The following is a 19,203-nucleotide window of genomic DNA, read 5'->3' on the forward strand; positions in this document are numbered from 1 at the left end:
GACGGTATCTTGGTAAGAAGAACACTAGACGAGTTTATTCAAGAACACGAATTACAATTAAATTTATTGCGAGGATCATTTCATGAATGCATCCTAAATAAATCTGGTTCATGTAGCGAAATTATAAAGCACGTGAAGATTTTAAATCAACTCGCGAATGATATTGAATATTATCATGATATGTTCATTCAGGCGATAGTCGACGATATATCAATTGCCGAGTATGTTCTCCCTATTAGCAAATTCGAGTTGATCAAAAACTCAGGAGAAAAACAAAAATTCATGAGAGTATTTGAATTAACCGAGGAAACACTGCCAAATTTCAAATTTCCCAATTCTGATTTTGATGCGATGAGAAAATCCGTCACTGATACCATTGATGATTTATTTCCGAAATTACATGCCGCATGGACTAAAAAAGTACATTCAGAATTGATTCTTAAACACAATAACGATCCTGACAAAGGTGGACGACATATATCGCCGGATATCGTTAATATAACGGAAGTTATCGCGATTTATCTTCACGCGGATGTTGTCGAGGGTAGCTATAATGTTGATTCGTCAGTGTCGAATCAAGCGAATCAGGGATTTGTATTGTATTCGTTTTCACCTAGCGCATCTCCTGGTTATTTGATAATAAAAGAACCAATGAATCCGTTTTACCTGCGATGTCATAATCGATTGTTGACGAGAATAAATTTCAAACTAACGGATCAGAAAGGAAATTTACTTGATATACGAGGAGAAACTGTAAGTATCAATTTACTAGTAAGATCGTGAGAATCTCTGACTCCTGAATCTATCTCCCAGGAAAAAATGGGCGAAAAAAATAAATAAAAACCAGGGGAATTTTCAAAATTAATCTTTTTTTTTGTTTTGTGGAGATATTCAGGAATCGGAGGATTCCCTAATTTTACTTTCATCGACAAGTCTTTTCAATTGTCTGACACGCGAACTTGTAATTTTTCGTGATTCATATGCGTCTGATAAAATCAACCTAGCATTCTCCACCAACATCGATAATTTAACAAAATCCTCGACGCGATCATCGCTGACTGTCGAAAGTGATTGGTATATCGCAATCTGGATTTTCTTTATTAATTTATACTCCGACGGTAGCGTGTATTTGTATTCAAGTTTTCCTTGAACAATTGTTTCGAATTCCGATCGAATTTTATTCGTGTCTAACTCCGATGAAAGATTTATTTTTTTCTTCAGATCATCAATCGCTCCAATGATGTCGTTTATAGTTTCCTCATTCATTATATTAATTTTGTAATATTCAATTATTCTTCATCCTCGATTTCCGAATCAAATATTATTCGAGTATAGGAAAACTCGATCCACTCGCCAAATCGATAAGAAAATGCTGCGCTAGTTATTTTTTCTGCCGCACGATACACCGATGCTGAATTAATACTGAAATGTTTTGCTGCTGCAGTCATCTATTCGAATGCAAGTTCCTCACCTGTTTCTAAATTTATCGATTTGACGGCCTTAGCTGGTAGCCATATACCACCAGTATTGCCAACCCTTGAATTTTCACTCGGAGTTACTGCTCGAAGATTAGAAAGTTTGTTGTTAAGTTTATCTCCGTCGATATGATCAATGACAAGTCCTTTCCTGATATGTCCTTTGTGACATTCGAACACAAATCTGTGATTGTAATAATTTGTTTTGTAGGCGGTAAATTTGAAATATCCTGTATTACAAATACGACCAACACGTTTCTTTGTTCTGATATGTCTAACGGTACCATCGGTAGATGCCTCGTATCCCTCGATGGTTGGATGCGATCTATACTCGTGTGAGATTTTCATTGCAGGAATCGTTGATTTCATTTCCATATATGATATTCTCTTTGTTTAAATCATAATTTGCTTTGAAACGATTAATATAATCTTCTTCACATTTTATCACTGACGAGGATCTTTTTTCATAGTATCTTCGTAATTCTCGATATTTTTTCCCACCACAAGAGAAACACAATCGAGTTTTTCCCCGAATGCCAACTTGGCAAACTAAACACCGTTGTGGTCCTTTGTTACCTCGTCGAATTGCGTATATATGAGCGCCACAATATTCACCTCTGCAGGATTTGTCACATGATTTTGTTGATCCGACTGTTATCCATTTGCATTGCATATTATAATTTAAACATTTGTCTAAAATATAATAATGGATGCATTTGATCTTGATGAGGCAGAATTTATCATTCCTGAGGTAGATCGTGCAAAGAAGGAATTCTTCGATGATGGAGCGATTCATACCTGGTCAACTTGGAAAACTAATTCTGTTGATGCTACGATGAATTTGGAGCGAGCGAAGAAGATAATTGAGCATATAAAATCTGAACACAAAGACGAGCGATTTATCTTTGGAATAAAATTTATTGCACAAATACCCGATGATACTTGGATCATTCGAGATAAACGAGATCCAGTACGTGGCGGTAAGAAAAACGTCGTTTTTGATAAAAATTCGAAGCCGGGATTATTATTGGGAATTGATGGTCCTTATTATGCTAGAGCTTATCCTTCTAGCGCTGTTGTTTATGGAATTTATCGGCTGAATAATAATCCTGATGTGAAAAACCTACCTACGATGAAGGAATCTCCGAAAATAAATTGCGTTGCCGAGCGAGTTATCGAACACATGAAAAACGCTCGTCGTGGATCTGGCTTGACTCAATTGAGATTGGATAAAATTAACACGTGGGCAAAGACAGTTACTGATGGCGCATCGATTGACGATGTTGCTACGTTAAGCAAGAAACTTAAATTTCCTATCACGGTAAAAACATTATCGGGAGAAATATTATATTCATCACCGTATAGTTCTCGAGGAACACCAATCGAAATTATTGATCATAATTCACATGCGTGGACACAGTCGGTAATGATATTCCCGAGGGATCGTTCTGTTAAGTTTTATCCTGTGGAATTTGGGAAAGACAATTCCGATGCAATGTTTAGGTTTATCAAAATACTAGCCGCGTCCGATCCAATATCAATTTGGTTATTCTCAAGCGAAGAAAAGTATGATCAATTTATCTTGCCACGCGGAGATATTTACCGTGATGAAATATTACACGAATCAATGAAAAATATCGCGGTGAAGTATTCATCAAATCCTGATCAGCTATTAACGAACTGCTTTACTGTTCCATCTGTTGCTGCTCACGCTGCCAGAGAGAGAAATTCGTGGAAACCTACAAGGAATGAATTTCTCAATGATATTCAACTTAGTTGTATCGAATACGGCCATGGAGGATTATGGAATACCAAATATTATTTCGAGGATATGATTTCCGTTGATATGAGCGCATGCTATCCTGGAAGTTTCCTCGGATATGGTGATTGTGCGGATTACTTTGCTAAATTCGGCCATCCTACCAGTGAGATGACGAGAGTTGCGATTAACGGACCGTTACCTGATTTTGTCATGACAGGATTCGCTTATGTTACTTCATTCGAGTTTGCTGAAAATTTACATAAAATTTGTTATATTTGGTTTGGTAGGCATTTATCTCAGCGAAGATGGGTCCCTACGGTATTGTTGAGATATATGCTGGATTCGTCGATGTTAATATCATTGACGGTGAGTGAAGCGATTATATATCGTATAGAAAGCAGACCGAGGTGTGGTTGCCAACGGATTGTGAAAATGCGAAGGATATCGGAAGAAAAATAATTGGTAAATTTAATCAAGGAGGATCAGTTGATCATAAACACCGACATGCTAGGTTGTTTATCAATGATGCCGAGATGGATTTTATTATTGCCGATACGGTGTCGCGTGGAATATTTTGCAATAGAGAAAATATTATTATTGATGGAACGAAGTTAGGTACCGTGATTAGTTATCTCGATGGAGAATCAGCGCAGTATACGCATTTGAGGTCGTCAATGCTCGCTTACGTCAGTATAAATTTGTTATCGATGATAAATAAATTTTCTGATATCGCGGTAAGGGTTGCGACGGACTCGTTTTATATCGATAAGAAATATCAGTGTAGATTGGAAAATTTAATCACTGATGGGTCTTGGGGAACTTGGAGAATAAAAAACGAAGATATTCTAGATTATTGCGAGGACGCGGATGTGGAAGATTGTGATAAATTTCATAAGGATAAATGCGATGAAGTATCAACGGCCGCATCCGCATTCGATCCGATTTCGCGTAACAAATTCGTTTACATGAACGGTCCTGGTGGTAGTGGTAAAACAACAAGAGCGATAAATTTATTTTCAAAATCCGATATGGTTGTGTTGACTCCAACTCACAGATTAGCGCGAGAAATAAGACAACGCGGCGTTAATTCTTGTACGTATCACAGTTATTTCAAGTACAGCGGTGGATTATGGGATTCGGCTCGAATGGGAAACAAATATATCAATAAGGTTATAATATTTGATGAAATTTGTACAGTAAATTTAGTTATGTTAAAATTGTTTCTGGGTTGGCTAGAAGAAAAAAACACCGCAGTAATAATGTGCGGAGATCACGGCCAACCTGATCCTATTGATGGTGAATCTCCTCATAAATGGCTCAGAAACTTTGTTGATTATTATGAAGAAATTGACGCTGATTATAGATCTAATGATATTTTACTGACCGAGTTTAAAAAAATAATTCGGTTGCAACCTAATAAGTTTCAATGTGATGTGATGAGAAAAATAATTGACGAAACTCCGATGGATATTTTTCTAACTTTGTGGCGTCCTGATCATTTGATTGTTGCTAGTAGGAAAATTATTCGCGATGCTATTCAGGAAATGCTATTCAAACTTCATTGTGATAAATTTCCAACATTGCAGGTACCGTTGTGCTATAGGCCCGCTGATACCAGGAAACAAAATATTAATGTTACTTTGCCATGCGGAGAAGAAAAAACATTAGTTTTGAATGATATTATTTTCGTTGATATTAATCTTGTCAATGATGCGATAAACGCGGAAAGATCTCCATGGAAACTCGGATACGCAGCAACGATACATTCATCGCAGGGATTAACAGTAGATGGCCAGGTCTGGCTCGTCGATGATAGAATTTCCTGGTCGAATTTAGTTTATCTAGCTGTGTCTCGAGTAAGAAAATTATCTCAGTTAGGTAGAATTAAATTTCACATAAGTGACGATGGCGGTAATTGAGTATCCTTCGGTATTATTTGTAATTCCTCTTTGGTAAATCCTCGTTGTGGAGCTAGCGAATCTAGAAAATAAATTGCTGGTCTTCCTGATGATCTTGTTACGGCTGATATTTTATGTGTCGTAACGCTCCAAGTTGGATCAGTTGCTCTTTTTCTGCCACCCTCCGCTTCTCCTTCCTTATATAAATATCTTACAATAACACTACCTAACACAGGTGGAATAGTAGAATTTCGCTTTAGTGGTATATTTGGTTTTGTAATTGCAGTTGCGGGCTTCATTGATATTGTTCGTGTTACTTCGTTATTTAGTGCGTTAATCACGTGAGGTAATCTTGTTACCCAATCGTGAGATCGTTTATCTTGGATAAATTCTCTCGCGTATTGATATCCGAATAATCGTTCTGCAAGAGTTTTATTGAATCTCTCAACGATAGCTTGATTGTGATGAACACCTACAATACCGCGACGGATTTTAACATTATTCTTTTTCATCAGTGAAGTAACCGCGCCAAGAAATTCTCGACCTGGATCAACCTGGAGAAGCTTCGGCCATGTTAATGGAGATCGTGAATAAATTTCGCTAAACGCCTTAGCAATCTCTGTTGCTGTTTTATTCGATAACGGTTCCGCTTCCTTGTATCTGCTAGCGATATCAACAACCGTCAACACGTATTTATATGTGACTCCGTCGACGGTATCGTAAGGAAGAAACATAAGATCAGCCTGATGGACTTCATTAGGGACGCTGACAGAGAAACTCGCATATGATATTTTCTTAGGCGGAGGAAGATATATTTGCCAGACTGCTTGTCTCGATAGCCACGATTCAGCGACAGATTGCTTTACTTTTGCTGCCTTGGCAAGTTTGGCAATTGCTGATTTTCCTCGCCAAAAACCTCGCGGAGAATAATATATCTGCTCCATTATAATTTACCAGCACCGAGAACTAATTTACCTTTCATCGCACCCTTTACCAGCCAAGTTGCCAATTTCTCTTTAAAATTTTTGTTAGGAATTGCGTCTATTGCATGAATTAATTTAATATCAGCGAGATGTCTTTGTTCTAAATCCCCGCTACGATACGCAAGATCGTGGTAGTAGCATGCGTTATCAATGGCGTTTACTGGATCTTCGCCAAGATTTGGTTGATCATTATTGTTGAGTCTCATATCTAGCCTCGTACCGGGTCCACAGTAATTATATCCTGGCAGATGCTTCTCTCCGGGATATTTCGCCCAAGGAGCTCCAGGTAGATTTGTTAAGGAGGCGGCGATGTCTCCTCCGGTTCTTCTATTTTTTTTTTTACAAATCTAAATTTGATTGTCTTGCAAACTGCGCATTCACCCTTAATTGCATTCCTGTTGTTGCGTGTAACGATTTCGATTGGATTTATCGTAGCAGTGCGCGTGCGACACTTAACACAATATAGATCCATGTATTTTATTAACATGAATGTAATTGATTTTTCAGCCACGAAGAAACGCGAGAAAGTGAAACATATCGCGGCATTACCAAATTCGATCAGAATGATAATCATTGGACCGTCGGGATCTGGAAAAACGCAGTTATTGTTGAATTTGATAATGAGATGGTTAAAATGGGATAAACTGTATTTGGTTGCACCATCTGTTGACGATCAGCGATGTTATCAAGTATTAAAAGAATTTAGCGATAATACTGATGAGGGCACAATAGAATTTATAACGGATATCAATGAAGCTCCATCAGTAGAAAATTTAGATGGTGATGTTAATAATCTTGTTGTTTTCGATGATGTGATGCTGGATAAGCAAACTAACCCAGCTAGGATATTCTCGCGTGGCCGACATAAGAACACCGATGTGATTTACGTGACGCAGCGATATACGCAAATTCCAAAGGTGATTAGAGATAATTGTAACATTTTATCAGTTTTCAATGGCGTCGATACTCACACGCTGAGAAACATTCATCAGACTTGGTGTAACGGCGATATGGATATAAATAAGTTTAAAAATTTCTTCAGTCACGCTCAGGCAACACCGCACGGATTTATCACGATTAATCTTCATGATCCACGTAGTAGGTATCGAGTCGGTCTTGATCAGATTTATTCATAAATTTGCAACCTCAATCTTGCATTGCACACTCGGACAAAAATTAAATTTCCTACCCCCCCCCCCCCCCGAAAAGTGGTATTTTTTCCTTGTCCAGAATCATATAATTTGCACACAAAAATTGCACTCGGGGTTGAATTTACGCAAATTGTTTTTCGTAGTAGGCTTTATTTTTGAAATCTGAGGTTTCTACGGAGAAAGTTCTCGCAGGGAGGTTTATTTGGTCTGGAACGTCTGGTCTGTAGAACTTCCCTGCTGCTGTCGGCCTGGTGTCAGGATAATGTGACTGGGTGGGACATCATGCTACATGTCTGCGGCATGATGCCCCAATGCTAGACATCGCTATAAACTGCCACATTGCAGACATCGTAGCGATATGACTGAAAAATTGTTAAAGCTACGTGAAAAATCAAAATCACATCACATCACATTTTCCGGGGGGGGGGGGGGGCACCAGACAGATACCACTGAACTTTGCCAAAAGAAATAAAAGTGTTTTTATTAAGTTGTATCCCCCGTATGTGTGTACCTCTGTAATTTTTATAAAAAGAATTTCGCATAATATTTTTGGAGAGAATTGTGAGGGGTATTTACGCCCTAGTGTTATCTAAAGGGTAATTCCTCTGATCTAGGTTTTATTCCTAGTCAGGACCATCAATCCTTGTTTTTATTATCGCCAAAGATAAATATTCCAGATGGGTTTATTTAAAAAGAAGAAGAAAAAAGAAGAAAAAACGAGGTAGATGGAAGTGAAAGGGTAATTTGATATTATTGAAGGGATGGTTGAGAATATTAGTTAGATTCTTATCCCCGTGTGTATGTGTTTTTCTAGGAAACTTTCCCAGACCTGTTCACTTGGCGCAGCGCCTTGTGACATAAACCCAGGATGTATGTGCCCCATACTTTCCTAACATGCGGGTTCCCTGTTCCCTCTTTATAAAAAAAAAGGAGAGTGGGGTTGTTTGTTAATGATTCCATGTGCTTGGGTAATTTCGAGGGGTTCGCTTAACTCTGTATGCTTTTTTCTTTCCTCCATGAGGGGAGAGCTCAGGTCAAAGATCAAGCCCGTGCTTGACGGTAAACCCCTTTATGCGGGAGGTAAACAGGATCTCCCTCCTCCATATCCCCCCGGGCCATATTACAGATTAACGATAAAAAGTACACGAAGATTTCATAGAGTATTAGTATGTTTATATAGGAGGTTTAGTTTTCCTTATAGATATATATATATATATATATATATATATATATATATATATATATATATATATATATATATATATATATATAACTTGTCCACAGGCCATCATGATTTTAATAAAATAATCTATACTTTTGATGAGAGGACGCTCACCAGTTAGTCTGTACCTTTGAGAGAGAAGGTGAAGTTGTTTGCATTTAAAACATGCACAATGGAGAGAATGTTGGCATACTTCTATGCTACATTAATGTAATATGGATAATATTTTCTTGGATATTGTACTTTTCGAAATTGTACATGATCTAAACACACTGCTAACTAAAATGCAGCTCCCTTGTGCTAAAAAAATCAGCGTGAAGTAGTCAAAAGTACACTATCTATAGCAGCAATTAAAATAGGAAAAATTAAATTTACCGGACTAGACAATACAATCTTCTGAAAGTGCAATGGATGAACTGCTAAATATAGAAAATGTAAACAAGTAATCGGCTCGTTTTTATACAATTTACCTCTGAAGTTCAGGAAGTGAAAATGACCAAGTGGAGCTAGAACTTATTTGAAAGGTGCACATCTGGAGTAAAGCCAAGCTGTATACTCTATAACCCATATTACAACCATCAATCATACAATAAAATATAGGGAATTTAAGGTTCTTTGAATTATGCAGATATGAAAGGTCTTTTTTATATAGCCAGGATAATCAATGACGAAAGCCGGGTAATTTATTTTTCTTGAAACTTCTAACCCTTTGCAAAATTATGAAACTGTAGAGTGTCACCTTAAATCAACTATAAAAATGTATGCAATTATTCTTTTCTATCATATAATTATGTATTATGTTCTGAATAAAATGGTACATTCTTATTGATGTTAAACATGAAAATAAGCAAATTATGATCATTTTGCTCTTGCTTACACAATTTGTCATGATGCATGTTTGTGTGAGTAGTAAACTTAATTATGGTAAAATTAGAAGTATTAGAATATGGGAATATTGTCAACTTAACTTTAAAACTATTGCAATAAGAAAAAGAAACATATAGTGGAAATGATTCTTTTCATTTATTTGCAATGAGATAAAAATTAAATGATGAGATAGTGAATTGGCTTCTTCCATATTAAACAATAGGCAAATATTTTACACTTTGACCTTTGACCTTTATGAACCTGATGGCTTACCTCCCTTTTCAAACTGTTGTTGATATCTGAGAAATAATTATGGCTTGCTTCATGTTCCTTTCGTTCAGCATGACTTTGGTTGCTATGTTTACAAAATGTAATGTGTATTCTTAAAATAGCTAACTTTTTATCATGGGGGTGTGGACGGATAGACTTGTTAGAGACTCTGACACTCATCAATACTGTTCTGTGGAGGAAATGCAGGATAATTATTCAAAAGGATTGTTTTGATGATTGCGACCTAAATGTTTCAGCCATAAAATCATTGAAATCATACAATTATAATACCTATATTCTCACCAGTTACTATGTACTTTTGAGAGAGTGACAAATGTAAGGTGAAGTTGTTTGCATTTAAAACATGCACAATGTAGAAAATGTTATCAGATCCTTTTATAGAATTTGCATCTAATGTTCAGGGAGTAAAAATGACCAGGTGGAGCTATCAGGTTTTTAAAAGGTGCACATCTTGAGTAAGGCCAAGGTATATAATCTATAACCCATATTAGAACCATCAATCATTCACCAAAATATAGGGAATTATATGTTCTTTGAATTATGCCTAAAATATACAAAGTCTTTTTTAAATAGCAAGTACAACAAGTGAGGAAAGCCGGCGTAATTATTTTTTCTTTAAACTGCTAACCCTATTAGAAAATTATAAAACTGTAGAGTGCCACCTTAAAGCAAATATAAAAACGTATGCAATTTTTTTTACATTTTCATATAATTATGTATTATGTTCTGTACAAAAGGGGACAATCACATTGATGTTAAGCATGAAAATAAGCTAATTATGATCATTTTGCTCTTGCTTACATAATTTGAGTGTGAGGTATGTTTGTGTGAGTAGTGAACTTAATGATGGGACAAATAGCAGTCTTAGAATACAGGAGTAGAGTCAACTTAACTTTAAAACTATTCCGATAAGTAATATAAATATATAGTGGAAATATTTATTTTCATTTATTTGCAATGATATAAAAATATATGATAAGGTAGTGAATTGGCTTCTTCCATATTAAACTATAGGCAAATATTTTACACTTTCACCTTTGACGGTTATGAACTTGATCTGTTCCCTCCCTTTTCAAACTGTAAAATTCATTGTTGATATCTCAGAAATAATTATGGCTAGCTTCATGTTCCTGTCATTCAGCATAACTTTGGTTGGTATGTTTACAAAATCTATGTGCATTCTTAAATTAGCTCACTCTTTATCATGAGAGAGTGATGTATGTAAATTGAAGATGATTGCATTTAAAACATGCACAATGGAGATAATGTTGGCATACCTCTATGCTACATTAATGTAATGTGGATGATATTTCATTGGATATTGTACTTTTGGAAATTATATATGATTTAAACACACTGCTAACTAAAATGACTTCTCCCTAGTGCTCAAAAATCAGCCTGAATTAGTCTAAAGTACACAAATTTAATATTAATTTATATGTTTCTCTGCAATCTAAATCGATCTATGCCATTAGATTTGTATAAAAACGCAAAATAAAAAGCTGGTATTCTTTCCTAAATATCGCTTTGATAACTTACTTTACGGGCTATCAGACTCTACCCCTACATTGTTGACACAATTTCATAATTTGGTGATAAATTACCATACTAAATATTTCGTGGCAACTTCGTCATTTTCAAGCCGCTTTACTTGAATAAATTGAGGATGTATATAACGTTATTTGTATTGTATTGTGAAGAGTGTTTTGTATCAATCTCAACACAAGGAACACATGTATACCAAAAAGTATTTTTTTTAAAATCACAACATATCTAATTTAACATAACTATAGCACTGGCGGCTGTGTAATAGCATTGATATTCTATAATTCCAGAAGTGAAGTACATGGGTCAAACTGATATATTATAGTAAATATACGTACAGAGTTACTTGATGGTCATACTTTTTAAATACATACTTGCAAAGTGTATCCCTTTGTATTGTTTTGACTCTAATAATGAGAGAGATACACTTTAATGTTACGCTAATCTCACAGCTTACTTTCCAGGTTACTTGAATTATACATTTGAAAATTCAAAATACACTGCAAAAGTGTTTTGTATAACTGTTTACAATTGTACTGAGGATACGAATATATTTGTAAAGAGTTTTGTGATCACAAGGTAGCATTGTGTGTAAACATTACTTTAAAGATACGATAGGAGCATGACTGTCTAAAACATGTACGGTATATAGGCTGGTCACGTTGAATTTAAAAACTTAGACATGGCTTTACATGAAATAAAATTGTGCAACTATAATCAGCTCCTTCATTACCACATTACACCTAGTGTAATAGCCAACAATTGTACATTTCCTCTAAGAGTATTTATATTTCATAATTTTCCTTCAATTATAAATTACAAATTATTCATTTGAATCTCTAAGTTGGATTAGTTTGGTAATGTTTATAAATTGTTCTATTGAAACGTATGCATCTTGCATTCTAAAATTTATTTTGTGTATCTGGTTTCATCATTCTTGCAAGAGGAGTGTGTGTGATTAGGATTTTTAACGTAGCTTTTAACATTTTGTCAGTCATATCGCTACGATGTCTGCAGTGTGGCAGTTTATAGTGATGTCTAGCACTGGGGCATCATGCCGCAGACACGTACCTCGATGTCCCACCCAGTCACATTATCCTGACACCAGGCCAACCAGTCCCAACACTGACCTTTTAATGCTGAGCGTCAAGCGAGGCAGTTGTTAGTACCATTTTGTAAGTCTTTGGTATGACTCGGCCGGGGTTCGAACCCACGACCTCCAGCATCCGAGGCGGACGCTCTAACCACGAGGTCACCGGAGCGGTCCCTTGCAGGAGGAAGAATTCAGGAAGCACAAACATATAACGTTCTTCTTATTGATATTATATACTACTTAAATACGTACTGGCATAAGGTGAAGTGTGCATTTGTAACAAGCAGAATGGAGAGAATGTTGACACACCTCTATCCTTTTTCATGTATTGTGACTAAAAGTGTCTTTATATGTGATATCAGGGAAACTGCATGCTGCCTAAGGTAGACAGCGGATAGAAAAATGGCTGCACCCATGTGCTCGAGAAATGAACTTGAAATAGTCCAATGTACACAAACTTTAGGAGTTATTAAAATAGGGAAAATTAATTTTGTGACAGTAGAAAATGCTAACTTCTAAAAGTGCAATAAATGAAATATAAAATATAACGCGAGTACTTCAATGGGACTACCGCTCTACTGGGCATTTTGAATTTCCAGGAATTCAAGATAAGACAATTTCTTTATTTTAACTGCTGAGTATTAAAACCATCTCCCGTATCCTTCAAATTCGCGCTGTGGTACTCATACTGGATGTCAACTTAGCAACAATTTAATTTAGGACAAAGTAGACATCATTAAAGGTGCATTGGTGAAAACCACGTGTCATAATGATCATTCGTTCAAGGGGAGTAGTGACAACAAGATTTAAAGTCAGTCGTCGTGATAGCCATATTTTGATGTAATACTGACGTCAGTTTCATTTAGGACTTGGTGAAAAAACCATCATAATGATCATCCATTCAACATGGGGGTTTCTCTAAAAGACTATTTTTAAGACAGTCGTTGTGGCAGCCATATTGGATATACGACTGGCACCATTTTCATTTAGGACCAAAAAGGTATTTTAAGAATTCTATTGGTGAAGATCCCATGTTGATATAGCTATCCATTTGGAGAGGAGGTAACAATATCTTCAAGATATGACTTTTCATTCAGGAGGAGTAGCAATAACAAGATTTTCAAAAAGATGGCTGCTGTGGCGGCCATATTGGAAATCAGATCAGCACCATTTCATCCAGGACCAGCCAGACAAAACAAGAAGCCTTTTAGTAAAAACCCCATTGACATGACCATCCATTGATCAGGAGTTGCAATAACAAGATTTTCAAGATGGCTGCCATATTAGACGTTCGATTGGCACGATTTTCAATCAGGACCAACTAGACAACATAAGAAGTCTTTTTAGTGAAAACCATATGTTGATATAACCATCCATCTAGGAACAGTAGCGATACAAATTTTCAAAATGGCTGCCATGATGGCCATATTGGATATCAGATCAGCTCCATTTTCAGTTAGGACAAACCAGACATCATAAAAAAGTCTTTTAGTGAAAACCCCATGTTGATATGTCCATCAATGTAGGAGCAGTAACGATAACAAGATTTTCAAGATATCCACTGCGGCAGCCATATTGGATGTCACTTAGGTACAATTTTCATTCAGGACCAACTTGACAATATAAGAAGTCTTTTCATGCAAACCCCATGTTCATATGACCTTTCATTCAGGAATAGTAGTGATAACAAAACGTTCAAGATGGCCACTGTGGCAGTGATATTGGATGTCCAAGCAAAACCATTTTCATTGATGAATGTGTGTAAAGTTTCAAGGCTATCCTCAGAGAAGTTTAGGAGAAGTAGTGATAACAAACATGCTAACAGTCAGATGATGAATGGATGACAGACAACAGACCATCCCATAAGCTCATCTAGTCTATGACTAGTAGAGCTATAACAAATAACGTTAGTTTTTTTCTTCAATTTCCCTTTTAAGTCCAGGAAGTGAAGATGACCAAGCGGAGAAGATAGTCTTTTGAGAGATGCATATCTGAAGTAAGGCCAAACTATACTTTATAACCCTATTTACACTCAACAACCAAGCCCCAAAACAATGGAAATATAAAATTATTTTAATGATACCTAACATATGAAAGGTCTTTTTTTAATAGCCAGTATAACCCGTGTGGAAAACCTGGGAAACTATATTCCTTTAAAAGTCAAACCCTGTGCAAACTAAACTGTAGAGTGGAACCTTAAAATAAAGATGAACATTTGTGCAATTTTCTCTTTTTCGTATCATCATGTATGATTTTCTCAATAAATCCATACATTACTATTGATGTTATGAATAAAAAATACGCTAATCAGCCTATCTTGCTGTTGTTGATACAATGTTTTGTGGCAGTATTGTGCCAGAAATGTTTCTAATTGTAGGGAAATTAAATGTTTTAGAACACAGAAGTAACATAAACTTGGATAAGGTGAAAGGAAAGTACAGGACAAATGTTTCTTTTCATTCATTTGTAACACAATAAAGGAAAATTACAAGGCAGATTCACTTGCTTCCTTATACTACTGTTAGAAGAATGAGCAAACTTTGTACCTTCTGACCACTGTGAACCTGATCTTTTCCATCCATATTTAACCTATAACTTTTATCAGTGACATCTCTGGAATGAATGTGGTAAGTCTCGTGTTCCTGTCTTTAGCATAATACTCGTTGCAATGTTGAGAAAATACAATATGCATTTTTAAACGGAACCTATTCATAACCGATTAAAATAAATTTTGACTTGCTCAATTGCTGATAAATGCACTGAGACTGTTACTTAAAAATAAAACAAGTTCTCTTTAGGTTGTGTCTGAAAGCATAAGTTCATGAAAAATTGTTTTGTAACATATCATCTCAAAATTATACTGCATTAAAAATTATATTGGCAAACAATTTTTGGTGTCTGAAAACCAACAGATTCCAAAGACAGAAAATCAAGTATTTTGTTTTAAAGGTCTGATGGCTACTGACACTGCCACACAATCTAGTTATTAAGTGCATGGTGTATGGATCGGATGTAATGTCAATATGTATCCTTGCACAATTGGTGAAGCATAGGTTTTTGGTAAGTCCATCAAAAAAGCTTTCATGCCTCTTTCATCTTCTACTTTGTGGCTGTATGGTGTTTAAACAGTTGTTAAAATATGATGGTCAAATAACTGCATGGGATAATTTTGGACACCTCACATTTGATTGATGACTGACATATTGAGTTGGTAAATAGTCATTTGAACCCATGTGTTGGTCTAGTATAGCAAACATTGCCATTTGATGACATTGTGTATCTATGTATGTGTGTATGACATATCTGAAAATATGTTTTACTGGTCGGTTATGATACAATCAAAATATAATAGATTATAAACAGACAGGTAGATAAAGAGCAATTAAAAAAATTATATGTAACTGTTGAAAGAAGCAGACATTGTACTCTTTGACCTCTATGAACCTGATCTGTTCTGTTTCTATTTAACCTGTAAACTTTATCAATGACATCTCAAGAATAATTGAGGTATGTATTGTATTCCTGTCTTTAGCATAATATTGTTTGCTATGTTGAGAAAATACAATATGCATTTTGAAAATAGCACACTTTTCGTCATGGCTGAGTTTTGGGGCTTGTGTCTGACTTTGGGACCAACAAATACTGCCCTGTGGAAGAAATGCATAATAATTATTCAAAAGGACTGTTTAGATGCTAACTATTTCTATGTTGCACCTATACCACCAACATTAAAGTGCACAAATATTAACACTAGTTTGATATTTATGGTTCTGCTCTGGTTATTAAATACTTCTGAAACTGGGACTGGTATAAGGTAAAGTTACATGCATTTGCAACACGTTCAGTGGAGAAAATGTTGACATACCTCTATGCAACTTTCATATACTGTGACTAAAATTTCTTAATATGTTACATTAGAGAAAAACAGGCTGCCTAAAGAGGACAGTTGATCAAAATGGCTACTCCCACTTGCTCGTGAAATGAAGTTGAAATAGTGCAATGTATACTACCGGTAACATTAGCAGTTATTAAAATAGGGAAAATTAATTTTGCCAGAGTAGAAAGTACTCATCACTATGTGTTCATCTCACTCATTAACAAACCTATGAAAGAGCTTAATAACAAAAGTAGGTATTCCAAGTCTGATCAAAATCAGATCAGAAATATGATATCCAGAGTGGTAACAAGTTCAGCCAAAATGTTGCAAAAATCACCGTATTAATATGAGTTGATCTCATTCACTATCAAATCCATCAGTGATCTGGATGATATATGCGTATATTCCAAGTTTGATCAAAATCTGATCAGAAATCTGGCCTCCAGAGTGGTCACAATGTTAGCCAATCAGATGCATAAGATTATCTGTGTGGATCTCACTCAATACCAAATCTTTTCAAGATGTTGATGACAAAAAAACCTAAATGCTTGTCAGATAAATATCTAATCATAAAAAACGGCGTCCACAGAGGTAACAAGATCTGCCAATTTGATGAAAGATCACCATATTAATATGCTCGGATCTCACTCATTGTTCATTTGAACTTGACCTTTAATTACATTCACCCCCACCCCCACAATAATGAGCATGAACAACTGCAACATTTCCAAGAGCAATTTTTTTAATGGATAGATGGTTAAAAGTATGTCCTGGAAACACTAATAATGCAGGACCTTCCAGGGCCTTTGTCTCCAGGGCCACCACCATAATGTCCATCCTACTGTCCTTATGCCTACTTGTTTATACTCCCCAACATTTCTGGATCTGCCACTGTTAACCAAGATCTTGATGATTTAAGCATATATTCCAAACCTGATCAAAATGAGACTAGAAATGTAGCCTTCGGAGTGGTAACAATCCAAGACAATCAGATGCAAGATTGTCTGATTAATATATGTAGCACTTGTTCTTCCATCCAAGATCTTAATTATATAAATCCCTATTGCAAATTCGGATTAAAATAAGATTAAAAACGTGGCTTCCATAGGTGGTAACAAGCTCAACCAATCATATGCATGTTCATGCATGGATCTTGGTCATTAACAATCTTGTCAGATATCTTAATGGTACAAGGATATATTCCAAGTTTGATCAAAATCAGATAAAAATATATGGCCTCCAAGTTTAGCTAATCGGGTGCAAGATCAACTCATTAATATGCATGCATCTTACTTATTATTGAAATTTTTTGAGATTTTGATGATAAAAACCTATATTCCATGTTTGACTGAAATTGGATCAGAATATGGACTCTAGGATGGTACGAAACAGCTGTCGACAGACGGATGCAGGGCCTTACAATGGCATACATGCCTTATTTCCAGATGGTTACTGAGACTCAAAAAGGTGTTTGGGGGGGGGGGTAGCCGGGCAGTGCGCTCACCACCACCCCAAAGCAAGATCGTCCATCTCAGAATAAACTCTTTTCATATTAAACCTTTAGAAAATGACTGGAAATTCATACCTGAATACAAGAAAATGACACCTGTTTTCTTTAAAGCCTTTAATATGCTTACAAACAAAATAGAGTTGGTTTACTTAGCATTGTTAAATATCATCACCAAACAAACACACATGTACACTCACAGAATCACAACCACACATAGATTTAAAAAAATTGCACAAAGTTTCTGTCTTTAAAATCTAATGGACATTACAATATCGTCTTAATTAAATGCAGTCTATCAATAGTTCAGTTGGGTTTAAAAAAATAAATGTCATTTGTGTTTGTCTTTGCACTCATTTGAGGCTGGATAGTACTGTTGTTCAAAGTTCCCTGCTGGACTCTCCGAGTGAAATCTGTCAGAACTGAGCTGTTCTTACCGACCATAATAATGGCATTACGATAACTGTATATGATGCAGTGTGACCACGTGATATGCTGGTTCGATAGAAGAAAGAAAAAATGTATTAAAAGCTGAATCTTTTGTTTCAAGATTCCTTGTAATTTTATAATTTTATCTGTTGTTTGATGATATAAAATAGGGGTTCATGGCTGCTAATTACAAGTCTGATATTCCAGTTTTTCTCTTGTGTAATGATCTCTACACTGACAACCAATCACAAGTGTTTTAAATGAATCAAGCAATTAAGAAATAAACATTCATAAATACCCTTCCAATACATTGTGATATCCAGGAACGTACACTTAAATATGATACTATATCTACTGAAATCTTTCTGACAGTGTTATGCGTTCACTACCATACACATATTTAATCATGCATGCCACATCTCAATAGTACACAGAACACTGTCACGTGGTGACCTGCACAAACATAGCAATCAAAACAAAAAGAACACGGCATATCTTCCATGACCACTGCCACGTAATTAGTTATTCGTAAGTTCATGATTACATTCAATATTTCTTGATAAGTAAGCAGAAGTATTCTCCGAGATAATTTTGTACCTATTCATGACTGATTAAGATAAATTTGACTTGTTCAATTACTGATAAATTCATTGAGACTGTTACTTGAAAATAAAACAGTTCTCATGAAATTTTGTCTGAAAACATAAGTTCATGAAAAATTGTCTTGCAACATATCATCTCAAAATTATACTCCATTAAAATTATTTTGGCAAACAGTTTTTGGTGTCTGAATACCAACAGCCTCCAAAGACACAGAGAAAATAAATATTTTTTTAATGGTCTGAGAGGTACTGACACTGCCACACAATCTAGTTAAAAAGCGCATGGTGTATGGATCAGATGTAATGTCAGTATTTATCCTTGCACATTTGTTGAAGTATAGGTATTTGGTAAGTCCATTAAAAATGCTTTCATGCCTCTTTTATCTTATGCGTTGCGGCTGTATTATGCTTAAACGATTGTTAAAACATGATGGCCAAATAACTGCATGGGATAATTATGGACACCTCATGTCCGATGACTGATATATTGAGTTGGCAAAT

Source organism: Sinohyriopsis cumingii, unplaced genomic scaffold (genome assembly GCF_028554795.1).
Source record: "Sinohyriopsis cumingii isolate HCF-2022 unplaced genomic scaffold, ASM2855479v2 utg000360l, whole genome shotgun sequence".
Taxonomy (NCBI): domain Eukaryota; kingdom Metazoa; phylum Mollusca; class Bivalvia; order Unionida; family Unionidae; genus Sinohyriopsis; species Sinohyriopsis cumingii.